Source organism: Solanum dulcamara, chromosome 11 (assembly GCF_947179165.1).
Source record: "Solanum dulcamara chromosome 11, daSolDulc1.2, whole genome shotgun sequence".
Classification (NCBI taxonomy): Eukaryota; Viridiplantae; Streptophyta; class Magnoliopsida; order Solanales; family Solanaceae; genus Solanum; species Solanum dulcamara.
The window spans coordinates 6223877-6240092 of NC_077247.1; the positions used below are offsets into that span (position 1 = coordinate 6223877).

Consider the following 16216-nt stretch of genomic DNA (forward strand, 5'->3'; position numbering starts at 1 on the left):
CCGCGTCCCGGCCGGATATATATATGATGATATGATGGAAAATGTGGATTGAGCCATATGTTCTTCGGCATTGTTTTAAAATTATGGATCGGGCTGAATGTTCCTCAGCGTATTTTACTGTATGATGATGGTACGCTATAGACGTACACTACTCTTTCACCGAGTCCCTTACTAAAGGGTCGGATACTTTATGTAGGCATGCATGTGAAAATATAAGGATACATTTGTGACCCCGAGCCCCAGAGTGGATTGGACATACTGTGATGACATACGAGATGATGTCATATATAATGATATGATGTCGTATACGAAAACATGATAAAATGATATACATGATGATATGACGACACATGATTATGATGAAACGATTATGATACCGAGTTCACTAGAGGGCCGGGTACAGGGTATGATAAGGTATATGACTGCATGTCCTAAGCTGCAGGTATAGTAATCTGTTAACTGTTATACATGTCTTCTGTATCCCCATTTCAGTTGTTGTTTCAGTTATGATATGTTATGCTTTATATACTCAATACATATGTCGTACTGACCCCTCGTTCTCCGGGGGGATGCATTTCATGCCCGCAGGTACGGATGTTCATTTTGGAGATCAGTCATCTTAGGAGTTCCTCTCAGCTATGTCGGAAGTGCTTCACCGTCCTGGAGCCTAATTTTTGATACTGGTCATTTAATATACATATTTATTTATCCAATGGTACGGCGGGGGCCTTGTCCCGCCATATAATGCAGTTATTACTCTTAGAGGTCTGTAGACATGTGTATGTGGGTTATTTGTAAGTTTGTTTCAGTTGTGCTTATATGACGTATTGCAAATGTTTTTGTGGTGTGGAAGCCTCATCGGCTTGCGTGCCCTTTCCCATTATGATACAGGTGAATGAGGCTACAGGTCCCTAAAAAAAAGCTTTTGACCCATTGGGGTTGATGCATGGTATCACATCACACACAATTTATCTTAAGGGTAGCGGATAGATACATAAAAGGGGGTCCAGGTCAGACCCCAGTCATGGCCTATGGGGTTGGATCATGACAAAGTGAATCATCACCTAAAGATCAGAGTAATAATCGTCTTAAGTATCTTTTAAACATTGTTACAGAGCATATCAACTGGAGTTTCAGGAATCATAGACGTGTATCGAGATAAGGTTAGACAGCTTATGGAAGTAGAAATATTTTTCATCGCAGAGACTTTAGGAATAGGAGCTGACACATTCAAGTATTATTCAGCAGATAGGAGACTCGAGGGTAGTTCAACTATTTTAAGAATTTTAATACCAAGTAGTAAATAAAAGTCACAAGTTATACCTGGAGCTTATAATTGGAACTACCTCGACCTCATATAATATGATATTACATTTATACTTAATACCTTCCAAAAGAAAGAACATACATGCTCTACATATACTACTATTCATGATCTAGCAGCCTTAAAAGGCAATAACTCAACTATTACAGGCGTCTTAACATCACAAAGTGGATAAAGTTTATGAATTACTCCTGGAGTTTCACGAGTGGAATTATCCCCACATTTCATATACAAACCATTCATAACTTATATCTAAGACATGCCAAAAGAAAAGAAGAATAGCTCTACATACCTATTATGGGTTAGTCGCATCCAGACTCACTTAGGTACTCCTTTAACCTATTTAACACGGAAGTAATACTAAGGTTAGTAAATTTTGACTTTCCAATTCCTAAATCCACAACCAAGCACCCATAGGAATCAATTCCTTATTCTCCCTTCTCGACTAATCTCGACTAGTCGTTAACTAGTTCAGGAGTTAACGGTAATCGGACAACACCTCCTCTATAATATGCCCTGTCCGACTTCCCAATTATGTCCCTGATACCTACAGACAACCAACAACATAAAAATCAGCTCTTATATATATAAAACATGGCAACATTATACAATACAACCTCCGAACGACTCGTTCGAAATTATGATATCCAAAATAGGGTTTCTAGTTTCTATTTTGCGAAACCTTTAACAGTACGAAGCGGAGGGGCATGTGGCTATAACCAGCAGATCCCCAACCTCTTTTAGGATACATTTAGTCCCTGAAACACACACCACACAACCAGTATCAGCCTCCACACACACAACGCCTCATTTTGACTACAATTTAACTACGACGACTTCAATTTCGATTGTTTTTATTGTCGAGCATTTCCACGACATTTTTTATACTTACAGCAGTATACAAGGTATATAATACACTAAATAACAACCCCATAAACTTTAAAATATAATGGAAGACCTTACCTTTCCCTAAATTGGCCAAAACTCGCCAAAACCCGCCTCGGAAAATCTCATGATGTGCTGAAACGGAGTGGACTGGTTACTGTCCGTTTGGTGCTGATCCAAACCTTAAATTTACATTATTAACACCCTCATAACATGTACAAACCCTTAATAACACGTGGTAGAAGAGAATCCAGCCATAGCTTATCAAATGGCTTTCCAAAAATGCTTAGAATTAACTTCGGAACCTCCTTGACGCGGCTGAAATGTTGTGGCTGCTTGTTACTCATTTTTGCTGCCCCAAATAGGATTTTTATGTTTTTAAAAACCATTATACCACCGTAGGATATCTTAAATAATTAATTTACGAAGCAAAATTTGAACGTACCTATTTTTCTCTCCTAGTCGTCCTCTTTTTCTCTCTAGACTTAGGGTTTTGCTTCCTTTGCTTTGGCTGATTTTTTGGATCAGATTTGAAGCTATTAGTCATATATACATATATTTAGGTGGTCCTAGGTGGTGAAAAGTGTCATCCCCTAAGGGGGACACGTGTCCATCCCCTATTGGGCCACGAATCCATGCCATCAAGGAGGGGCTGCCACGTGTCCTTGTAGGTCCCACCTCCTAAGTAGGTGGGTTACCTACTTGACCCTAAGTAGGTGGGTCACCTGCTTGCTTGAGATACTGCCATGTGTCTCTCCTCCATTGGCTGCCACGTGTCGTCTTTTCCCCTTTTTCGTGGGTTTGTAATCTCATTTTATTTTAAAAACCCATGTAATCCATACTACGTAAGCTTGATATGTCTTGAAGTAACTCAAGTGTATAGGACTTCTAAATTAGTAGATTACGTAGGTAAATCAAGTCCTACGATTCATTTCTTGGCCTCCAATTCCTTCCGGATTCTTATGACTCTATTTCCAACCTTCCCTACTATGGGGTATCACATTCTCCTTTACTTAGCGTCATTTGATAGTGTCGTAGCTTATACGGCTCACATGATAATGTCTAAGGAACTTAAGAGATAGTCTGAGCTCGAGAGTGTGGGTGTAACAGTGGTGATGGCGCGGGCCTATGATAGTCCTACAGATGTGATTCCCCGGATCCCTGAAAGGGCCGGTTATATTGTATAAATTGAGCATGCATGCTTTCATGATTCATAGAGGACAGGTACAGGTTTCCAATATGGATATTTTAGCCCCAACTTCTCTACTTCATATGTCGTACTGATCCCCTTTTCTTCGGGGGGATGCGTTTCATGCCCGCAGGTACAGGTACATCTTTTGGGAGTCCGTCATCTTAAGATTCCATTCAGCTCAGTTGGAAGAGGCTTTATTGTATCGAAGCCTAGTTATTTATACGGACCATTGATGTGTAAAATTATTGTGTCTATTCAGGGGTACGACGGGGTCCCTGTCCCGCCATATGTTGTCGTTAATATTTTTAAAAGTCTGCAAACATGTATATATAGGTTGTGTATGTCAGTTTGATTCAGTTGGGTCTACATGATATATGATATATGTTATTATATTGTGGCAGCCTTGTCGCTTGCGTGCCCTTTCATGTTGTGATACAAACGAAAAGGGCTACAGGTTTATGAAAATGTTATCGCCCAGTGGGGCTATGTTACATGATATTATTTTATTTATAGTTCAATTTGACCACAGTTGATAGATAGGTATATGGGGGGTCCAGGTCAGACCCCAGTCACGGCCTATGGGGTTGAGTCGTGACAGAAGTGGTATCAAAGAAGTTTGTCCTTGGATTATCTGCAGACCGTGTCTAGTAGAGTCTTGATTATTGATGTGTTGCGTACCACATCCATAAATAGGAAGCTACAGGAAATTTAGGATGTTACCTTTCTTTCACATCTGAGATCGTACTTTAGATCCGAGTCATAGGAAAATTCCTTATACTAACCTTGGATCTTAACAGAAGGATGACACCAACAGAAGGAAGTAATTGACGACATGGAAAGTTACGAGCATGCAGGTAAGTAAAGTAAAGGCACGGAAGATATCCATCGGGTAAGGTGTTGAAGTACTATTGAAATGTAAAGTTGAAACCTGAAAGGAAAGCGGACAGAAAGTGCAACAGATGCAGTTTGAAGTTGGACATATGAGGTAAGTCCAGTATTTTTATATTATTATTGACGTTGAAAGCCCTGTGTGGCTGCGATATGAGATGACATTGAAATCCCTGTGCAGATATGATATGATATGTATTGTTGGCCCTATGAGTCATTGTTGGTATTTTCTGCGTGCAGGTTTTGGGATAGTAAGAAGTGTAGAGGAAACTCTGTCAAAATTTTCCTAATACAAGAAGAAGGGAATAAAACATAGTTTATAACATATCTTGGAAATTGATACTGGGTACCTATAGGATGCTAAATTAAAGTTGTAAAAGATACTCTTCATGTCGTCGATAAGGGACACCCTCTTTACTTGGGCAAATTTATTTCGAAGAAACAAAAGTCTGTCTAAGCAGTACAGTTCAGACCGCAGTATCTCCAACCATAATTGTGTTGTAGGAAAAAAAAAGAAGCTCAGGTTGAAGGGTAAGATGTCTAGTAATTAAGCTTTACTCATTTTGAAAGTCCCAAGCCCTCAATTCCTATCGTAAATTAGACGAGTTGTTCATAACTTGAGGATAAACTTGGAAGGAGACCAGGTCGGGCAAGTATTAAAAGGGAAGTACTGTGATGTTTAAGAGGTTCTGGTTTCTTCCAACAATGATTGAAAAATGGTTTACGATAACAGTTTATAGTTCTCCACCGACTAATTGGGAAAAGAACTTCAAACAGAAGCACCTCAAAGAGATATCAGGAACTGAACACGAATACGAATTAAAAGGGGGATATGTATGTATGAATTGAACAGTGTGATACGAGTATGCAGGGATAAAGTGGAACCACTAGTAAGATGCATTTAGTATGCGTTGACTAAGTTAAAGGCCTGCGTTGAGAACATAGTAAGAGCATGGGGCTTAAGATACAAAAAAATGATGCGTGTACACAACGTCGCCCCAGAAATAGTGGAACCCTTAAGGGACGAGGATGGAAAACTTAAGGAACAAATGGCGCAACTTCAATTTTCCCCAAGAAGCAAAGGATATAGGTTGGGATAAAGCTACTACTTCAAGAAAACCTTAAATAGTTATCGTTGGAATACTAGCACTACCTAATTGGAGTTGGAACGACAACAGGTGCAAAGTAATTCTGGGAAAAGGAAAAGTAGAAGGTGGCCTTGGATGAGTTGTTCCTTAGGTCACATTATTCAAGTACCTATTAGTAGACAAGACATCACATTAAATATGGAAAGGTTCTCGTCGCTTCGTAATTTAGCCAAGGCTTTGTACGCGGATAGTCCGATTATAAAATATGTAGATAGACGGAGACATAATGCAGTACCAAGTAGATTGGAGGAAGAGATTGGGCGAAATTGAGACTGGACAAAGAGACATAGAGCAAGATACAAGCAGATGAAAGTACGAGTACCCTCTAAAGGGGGGAAGTTAATGAGAAAATGGCAAAAGTAGGAGAAGCAATTGATATGGCAATATATTTGAGATAGACGTCTAAACTTCAATAAGATATCTTGCTGAACCAAGTTAGAAAGGTCCGGAAGCTACCAATAATTGGATGGAAGCCAGAATGCTACATAAGGCAGCGTTAGGAAGTTTGTGATGAGACCCTGAACAACATAACACTAGAAGGCGGCTGCATATAAAAACAAAAGAGTGTAACCATGAAAGGATATCGACCGACTTAAGAGACATTACGAAGGATAATGACAGCATGCTAGACCAAAAGCCAAAATGTTGGTTATAGAGTTAGTCGCAAATGATGTTGCGATAGATAAATAACCAAAGAAAAAGGAATAGAAAGCCTCCTGTGGTAGAAAATGAGGAGAACACAAAGTGAATAGAGGATAGGGGAGCTTATATGTCAAATTCCTTTAAAGCTATGCCAGCTAATAATAGCCAAAACTCAAAGCGGCTCCAAAGGTCACTATATGAACTAACTTTAGTGCTACTCAGTAGCCCACCCTAATGAATGGGTGCGCACAGAAAAGAGGGGAATACAATAGGAGAAGTTAAATCAAAATGACCAAAAAAAAGGGGGGGACATAGTCATAGTGGAGCTAAAGGTCTATGCCGATACTGGTTTCAAGATAAGAGAGGAAAGGACATGGCAAAACATAAAGACTCGCGAGACAATGCTGAGGTAAATCTAGAGCTAAGTTAAGTGCCCCACACATTATGGACAGGATTACAATGAAACACGACATAAAGACTTCCCAAGGAGGTCACCCATCCCAGTATTACTCTCACCTCAGCACGCTTAACTTTAAAATTGTGATGGAACTTAATGCGTTAGTATTGTATGATCACGCGAGATGGAAGAATCGGAACTAGCGACGGAGAAACGACATGAGATTATGTTGCTGGAGTACTATACGTTACATTGAGGGTATTGTAAAAAGTATTTAAGCAAGACAAGAAGGATTAGCTAACTGCTAACTGACGACGCACTCAAATGCCACAGCTCTTCAATATAGTAATAGTTAATGAGAGGAAAATCATAAAAGGACTATATGGGCCAGTGGGCGAGGGAATATTCACACCACTTGGCAGCCAACTCTGAGGGCAAAAAAGCAAAACCCAAAAGGTAAGGGTACCAACCGATGTAATCTACGAATGACAGGAAGTAATACCCAAGGTCGAAAATTCCACAATATGACCAGGACTACAAGACTCACTTCACACTCCAGCGCCAGATGACTCTGGAGGGAATGTTACTTGTGGTTTAACGATATTATCCCTGCTCCTTCGATAAAAGGCTACCTACTCATCCGAGAAGGTATAAAATTGTAGGGTAAAGGAGTGGTAGGACCTTACGGAGTCCCCACAGCTATTATCCGAGGCGAAGGAGCTCAAGTTGTAATTAACTACCGAGAGATGCGAAGATAGGTTAAGCCAAACTACCGAGATGGAATTAGTACTACGGGTGAAGTAAAACATGGCCACGATTGGACCAAAGATCTACCCCAACATCGAGTGTAGTATAAGGGAGAAAAAGGCAAGGTAAAACATGAGAACTAATGAGATAGCGCTAGGATACTTCTTGTACCCTCTCATATTCTTGTAAAGGCAAAGAATGACACAAGATAATGTGTCTAGAGGATTGCAAGCGGGGGTAAGGGAAATTGTGAAAGGGTCTAAGTGAAACTGGCAGAACTAGCTGGTTACTATAAGTTGGCGAGCTTCTATGCCAAAATTCCTTCAGAATTATACCAGATCATGTTAGACAAAGCACATAATGACTATGAGAGCCATTATATGAAGGGGACTGTAGCATTATTCGGTAGCCAACCCTAAGGATTGGAAAAAAAAAAGGAAAGAAGGACCCAAAAGATCGAATGCCAGTTAAAGTTCTGAAAAGAGTCGAGAAGGACTATACGAGGCTAACGGTTCCCAAATTATCAACATCATTATGAACCTATTTTATACTCTGTAAGAGTAGGGTGCTATATGGGTTATTGTGAGTAGGCTAAGGTATCAGCCCATTTGCTTCCAATCAAGAGCACCTATGCAGCTGAAATTTGGTGGAGTTATAAAACATGGAGATAGTAAGGTTCCGTGAGGTTTCCCCAGCTAATATCTTAGATAGAAGGACTTCAAAAATGATTAACATTTGGCATCAATCCAAGAAGAGATCGGGGAACATAGGTAGATCTTAGTACCCTAGTTTTTCCCTCGAGCTACTGAACAAACTGAGCATACTATTAGACGTTAGAAGATATATTGCGGGCTTATATGGTTGGCTTTAAGAATAACTGAGACGGTCGTCCACCACTTATTGAGTTTGCCTACGAGAAGGGCTACCATTCCAGTATCGAGATGACCCCCTACAAGATGTTATAAGGCAGAGTGTATAAGTCCCCCTATTGGGGAAAAGACTAAGCTGGTAGGCCAAATAGGATTAAGCAAACTATTGACTAACAACCCAGAGTCGGCAGAAATGATATACAGATAATCGACATCGACATTCGGAGTTCAAATGGATGATTGGATGTTCATAACGAAGTCACCCAGAAAAGAGAACTTAACCCAAAATATATTAGACTGTATCAAGTTGCTCATAAGGTGGGCAACATGGCTGGTAAGTTGAGCTTACCACCTTATTTGGAAACTATGCGCCCAGTCCATCAGATAGGAATGCTTTGCAAGGGTACTGACGAGTCACCCAGGGTATATTCCATAGATGATGTCCAGGAGATAGAATCCTATGAGAAAAAAATCTATCGCCATCTTAGACCGGCAAACTGGAAGATTGTAGACTAAATACGTGCCTTCTGTCAAGATACAGTGGAAAAACCAAAACCAGAAAGAGAATGACCGGGGAAACTGAAGAGAACATGAAACACAGGTATTCGCACCTATTCCTGACGTCAGCAGGTAACCCCAACTCCTGAAATTCATATATTAAGTACTTGGATAGAAGTAGGTGTTTAGGAATCAATAAAGAATCTCCCTACCATTTGTATAAGGTGCTAACAGAAGTTTTGTCTAACATTTGGGGACGAATGTTCTAAAGGGGGGAAGGATGTTACACCCCACACTTTTAAACTCCGAATGTCTCATAAGTTCCTCAGACATTATCATGTGAGCCAGATACGCTACGACACTATCAAACGACTCTAAGGAAGGGAGAATGTGATACCCCATAGTAGAGAAGGTTGGAAATGGAGTCATAAGAATCCGGAAGGAATTGGAGGCTAAGTAATGAGTCATTGGACTCGATTTAACTACGTAATCTACTAACTTGGATGTCCTACATACTTAAGCTATTAGAGTACGTACCAAGCTTGCATAGCATTGATTACATAGGCTCTTAAAATAAGATGTGATTATGAACCCGCGAAGAAGGGGAAAAGATGACACGTGGAAGCCAATGGAGGACTGACACATGGAATCACCTCAAGCAAGTAGGTGACCCACCTGCTTAGGGGAGGTGGGCCCCACTGCCACGTGGCAGCCTCTCCTTGCTTGCATAGATACGGTGGCCCAATAGGGGCTAGAACGTGTCCCCCTTAGGGGCTGACATGTTTCATCTCCAAGGAACACCAATATACATGTATATAATCACTTATCTTCAGTTTATACTAACTGCAGCAGCAAACAAATGAAAGCAAACCCTAAAGTGGAGAGAAAATAGTGACTGCTTGGAGGAAAAAATAAGGTAAGTCCCGATTTTTTTCCGTAAAGTAATTATATAGTGTATACCATGATGATATGGAGGTATTAGTAGTATAAAATTATGTCCTTTTGCAGCAAAAATCGGACAGCAAGCAGCCACGGCGTTCAAGTCGCTCTAGAAAAAGTTCCGAGGCACAATTTTGGCTAGTTTTGGACAATTTCGGGTAAGGTAAGGCTTCTCCTTTAAATTTGGACTTTATGGTTTTATTATAGGGTGTATTAAACACCTCTTATTCTGCTGGAAGTTTAAAAAAATCGTGGAAATGCTCGACGGTAGAAACAATCAAAATTGAAGTCGTCGTAATTAAATTGTAGTCGAAATGAGGCGTTGTGTGTGTGGAGGATGCTGATGGTTGTGTGGTGCATGTTTCAGGGTCTAAATATGTTCTAAATGATGTGGTGTAGCTTCAGGTTGCAGCAACATGACCCCCCGCTTCGTACGGGTAAAGGTTTTACAAAATGGAAACTAGAAACCCCACTTTGATATCATAATTTCGAGCGAGTCGTTTGGAGGTTATGCTATATATTGTTGGTGTGAATTGCTTAAACGTATGTTGTAGATTGTTGTTTTTGGTTGGATGTAGTATTTAGGGATCTAATTGGAAATTTGGATAGGGCGCATTATAGGGGAGATGCTGCCCAATTTTCGTTAACGCCCTTAACCAATTAAAGAACTAGCCGAGGAGACGAACAAAGAAATAGATTCCATGAATACAAAGGTACAACCTAAGATGATGGAAATTAAGAGTGGTTGATATTTGTATTACTTTCATGTTGAATAAGTTCAAAGGACGACGAGGCGAATGGGATAAGGAGTAACTCACAAGAAGTATGTAAAGCTTTCTCTTGGCGTGTTTTGATATAACTACGTGAAGCTAACTTTCTTTCCTTTTGGGAAAGTCTTAGACTTAAGTGAATTGCATGTGGAATATGGGGATAATTCCATTCCCAGAACTCCAGGTATGCCTCATAATCCCTAACTACAGTTCGGTGTTGACACCCCTACAAGAATTGAGCATTGCATGTTAAGGCTTCTACGTTCTAAAGAGTAGTGTATGGGAAACTATCTTTCCTTTATCTTGATATGTACTTGGTATGAAAATGAGATTATGATGCCATAGTTGTTCACCGAGCCCCAGGATGGGCCGGGCATGAGATATGTATATACTGACCACCTGAAGGAAAGTACAGACTATATAGAGTTTACTCTCTTTCTTTTCTGGCATGTCTTAGTTGTAAGTTAAATATGATGTGAGCTCCGGAGTAACTCCATTCTTAACATCTCCTATTTACTTTTAAATATCAAACTCTGATAGTAGTTGAACTATTTCCCTGGAAACTTCTATATGTTAAAGAGGTACCAAATGTACAGGCTCCAAGTCTTAAAGACTATACGAGACTAAGTGTTTTTGATTCCATAAATGATTTGGACCTATATTAATACATGTCTAGGGTCCCCGAGATTACTTTTGAGATAGCCCATAATGGCATTTAGAGGACACTCGAGATGACTACACCATTTCTAGGGTCCTCAAAAAAAAGCTTAACTTTTTTATTTGGTTGAGTCTCTAATAATGATTTAAATTGCATATAGTTACTCACTACTCTACTTGTGTATACTGTAACCCTTCTTTCATCGAGTCCCAGGCCGGGTACGTTATCATGCACAACTCACTGCATTGTCCACCAAGCCCCTCACTAGAGGGTCGGGTACGTATGTATATATATATGATGATGTGTTGTAATAAGGTGGTGATGGCACCGGGCCTATGATGGTCCTACAGATGTGATTCCCCAGATCAGTGAAAGGGTCGGCTATATTGTATAAAATAACCATGCATGCTTTCATGATTCACAGAGTACAGGTACAGGTTTCCAATTTGGATATTTTAGCCCCTGCTTCTCTACTTCATATATGCTTCCAATGGCATTATGTTATGTTTTACATACTCAGTACATATGTCGTACTGACCCCTCTTTCTTCGGGGGGCTGCGTTTCATACCCGCAGGTACAGGTATAGGTTTTGGGAGTCCGTCAGCTTAGGATTCCATTCAGCTCAGTTGGAAGAGGCTCCATTGTATCGAAGCCTAGTTATTTATACGGACCATTGATGTGTAAAATTGTTGTGTCTATTCAGGGGTACAATGGGGGCCCTATCCCTCCATATGTTGTCGTTAATATTTTTAGAGGTTTGCAGACATGTATATGTGGGTTGTGTATGTCAATTTGATTCAGCTAGGTCTACATGATATATGATATATGTTTTTATATTATGGCAGCCTTGTCGGCTTACGTGCCCTGTCATGTTGTGATACAAATGAAAAGGGCTATAGGTTTATGAAAATATTATCACCCAGTGGGGCTCTGTTACATGATATTCTTTTATTTACAGTTCAATTTGACCACAGTTGATAGCTAGGTATACGGGGAGGTCCAGGTCGGACCCTAGTCACGGCCTACGGAGTTGAGTCATGACATATATATTGGATGACTCATTATTAACAAAAAATCATCCTTATAGCCAACAAATTCAAGAAAATTCTAGAGAAAGAAAGAAGAGAAGAAACCCTAGAGCTAGAGAGAAACTAGTGGCAGCCAAGGGGAGAAAAAGGTAAGTTTTCCAATTTTATTTCATGAATTAATTATCTAGAGTATACGATGATGTTATAAAGGTGTTAGTAATAAAAATATATGGTTTGTAGAATCCCAAAACGTTAGCAAACAACCACGAAATTTTACGCGCGCTAAAGGAACTTCCGAGGGAAGTTTCGATGAGTTTGATGAGTTTTGGGGAAGGTAAGGGCTTCCCTTTCAAACTGGAGTTTATGATATTTTTATGAGGTATATTAAATGTATTGAATAAGGTTGGAAGTAAAAAAATTGCATAAGTATGCTTGACGTTAGAAACAAACTAAATTGAAGTAGTTATAGCTAAATCGAAGTCGAGTAGTGGGTTGTCATTGTGGTGCTGTAGGTGCAGCTGGTTGGGTTGCATGTTGCAGGGATTTAAATTGTTTTAAAAAGGTTGTTTGTTCTTCCTATTTCAACCACACGACCCTACATTTAGTATGGTTAAATATTTTGCAAGATAAAGATTAAAAACTCTATTTTCGTATCTTAGTTTAGAGCTAGTTGTTTGGAGCTTGTAATGTGTAAGGTTGAAGTGATTTACTTGTAAATATGCTTCTAGTTTTTGTTGGTGGTATGGTTGTTGATATTGTGGCCGAGTTGAAATCTCGGGAATGTTAAAGTTATAGGGGAGATGCTGCCCGATTTTTGGTAGATTCGGAACTAGTAACAAACTAGTTAAGGGTAATGGATAAGGAAATAACTCCTATGAGTACTTGGGTGTAGAGTTGGAAATTGGAAAGTAAAAGTTCATTAACCTTATTATTACTTTCATGTTAAATAGGTCCAAGAGACGACGAGGTGAACGTGTAAGAGTAATCCATAAGAGGTATGTGAAGCTTAGACTTTCTTTCTTTGGCATGTCTTAGCCTTAAGTGATTGATATACGAAATGTGGTGATAATTCCATTCATATAACACCAAGTATGACTCATAAGTCTTATTTACTTCTCGATGGTATAATTCCTATACTATTTGAGTTATTGCCTCTCAAGGCTTCTATATGATAGAGAGTAGTAAGTATGTGAAGTTATCTCCTTTCTCTTGGCATATTTTGGCATAAGTATGTAGAGCTACCCTTCTTTCCTCTTGATATGTCTTTGACATAAGTGTGGTTCTATGATGGTAAGGTAATGCAATAATAAGGTTATGATACCGAGCCTATGACGGGTTGGGTAAGATATATATAATGACAACTCCTTGAGGAAAAGTAGAGACTAGGTAAAGCTTACTCTTTCTCTTTCTTTGGAAAATCTTAATTGTAAGTAAAATGTGATACGAGCTCTGGGTAACTCCACTTTTAAGTCCTAAATGTAATCCGTATCTCTTATTCACTTCTCAATGTCAAACTCTTGTAGTAAGTTGAACTACTTTCCTTAAACTCCATGGGTTGAGAAGTACTGGATGTATAAGCTCCTAGTCCTAAGGACTATGTGACGATGGGTATATCTTATTACTTTAGTACATGTCTAGGGTCTCCGAGATCCTAAGTGATATAGGCATCAATGGCATTTAGAAGGAACTCAAGATGGCTACACTACAATTCTGGTCCTCGGACGATAGCTTAATCTTCTTACATTATCGAGTCTCTGATAATGATTTAAATTGTATATGGTTACTCACTAATTGATTTGTGTATACTGTTATACATATGACATCGAGTCCCATAAAGGGATGGGTACGATATATGATGATTATGACATCAAGTCCCATAAAGAGCCAGGTATGGTATATAATGATATGATGACATCGAGTCCCATAAAGGGTCGGGTATGGTATATGATGATATAATGAAACTGAGTCCCATAAAGGGTCGGGTATGGTATATGATATGTGGATCGGACTGAATGTTCCTTGGCATTATTATATGATACGTGGATCGTACCGAACATTCTTTGGTATTACTATATAATACGTGGATCGGACCGAACGTTTCTTGGCATTACTATATTATATGTGGATCGGGCCATTGTTCCTCGGCATTATTATATGATTTGTGGATTGGGACATACGTTTCTCGACATGTACTTACTATATACATGGATCGGGTTGTATGTTCCACAACGCTAATAATATGTATATGCTTAGCATGACAGAATGATGTAGATGGTACACCGAGTCCCCTAATAGGCCGGGCATAGTACATGATGGTAATATGTATGACTTTGTTTTATATGATGCGAGTACGGTAAATGGTTAAATATTGTACTTGCCCCCTACATCCCTACGCCAACTGTAATCTCCTTATAATGTCTATGCTTTACATATTCAGTACATATGTCGTACTAACCCCGGGGGCTGTATTTATGCCCGTTGGTACAGATACATACTTTGGGGATCTATCAGCATAGGAGTTCCACTTAACAGTTCAGAAGCGCTCTATTATACTGGAGCCTAGTTTTGGTATTAACCTTTGATGTATATATTTATTTGTTCATGGGTACGGGGGGCCTATCCCACCTTATGTTATTGTTTTTACTCTTAGAGGTCTGCGGACATATATGTGGGTTGTGTATGGGTTGTATATGCATGTATGTACAGTGGTGCCTATGATAAGCCTCGCTGGCTTATATGTTATCCTGACTGTTGATGTGCTATAACTCAAACAGGGGACAGATTTACTTACAGATAATAGGAATATATGCAAGTGCCCAGTTCGAGCACCGGTCATAGCCTACGGGGTTGGGTCGTGACAGTGAGGGGGCAGGTACGCCTTGTACATAGGTTTGATTTTTGTAGTTATGATGTGACATGTACACATATGATATGATATGATATGATATGACAATCTGATATGATATGATTTGTTATGGAGATATTCCCTACTCTGGAGTTATTATGTGTTGTGGCGCTAGTGATGGGGCAATGACCACGATTTGTTCATCAAGTCCCATAATAGAGCCGGATATGGCATATATTTTTCTGCATATATTATCTGTGGTTATGAAAAACATTTTGATATTCTGGATATTTTGCTCATTTTTGCACCTTCTATTATGGTAATGGTTTTACCTATTATAGTCCATGTTTTACATACTCGGTACATTGTCCGTACTGACCCCCTTTCGTTAGGGGCTGCATTACATGCCCGCAAGTACAAACGCTCGGTTTGCTGATCCTCTCGCTTAGGACATCCACCCTGTTGGTTGGCAGTGCTCTTTTTTCCAGAGCCCTATTTTGGTACTAACTTTTTCTGTTGTATATTTGTACATGTTGGTTAAGAATATGATAGGGCCCTTTCCTCTCATATGACTAGGCTATCGTTCTGTAGAAATCTGTAGACTTCTGATGAGGGTTATGTATATATGTTTTGGGCTTTGTGTTCAGTGATGGCCCTAACGGCCCTCTTGTGCTATATCTGTTCTCATGCGCTCTCTAGCGACCCCTTTTTGATTTCTACTTTTGTTTATTCTGGTAACACGCTAAGTAGGGCTAAGGGTACGTATGGGTGCCCAACATGGGCACCAATCACGGCCTACGGAGTTGGGTCATGACAGGTATTATGTTGAAGAACTATGGCATACATGTGCACCATTTGTTAGTAATCAGCTAACCCTACTTATTTTGCTTAAGCCCTTTTGCAATTCCCTTAACGTAACTTATAACACTCTAGGTACATAATCTCATGTCGTTGCTTCGCCGCTAGTTTGGATTCTTCCATCTCATGCAATCATACCAGCACTAATGCACTAGATCCCACCAGAATTTCAAAGTTAAGCATTCTTGGGCGAGGGTAGTACTAGGATGGGTGACCCCCTCGAGAAGTCCTCGTGTCACATTTCATTACAATCCTTGCAATAATATGCAAGGCACTCAACTTAGCCTAAGATTTACCTTAGTGTCGTCTCGCTAGTCTTCATGTTTTGCCTTACCCTTTCCTCTTTTATCTTACAACCGGTATCAGGGTAGATCTTTAGTTCCACCATGACCTTGTCTTTTTTGGCATTTGATTTAACTTCTCTTTGTATATCTTTGTAACGTCTCCAAAATATCATAACTCCTTTTCATCATGCACTCCTCCGCTTGATTTTATGCTGTATATATATATATTCATAGGTTGCACCA

At 39.6% G+C, this 16216-nt stretch overlaps 1 pseudogene; it reads left to right on the forward strand.

Annotated features, from left to right (window-relative positions):
* Positions 1-15813: 15813 nt before the first annotated feature.
* LOC129875308 (5S ribosomal RNA) lies at positions 15814-15933 on the forward strand (annotated as a pseudogene).
* The last annotated feature ends 283 nt before the right edge of the window (positions 15934-16216 follow it).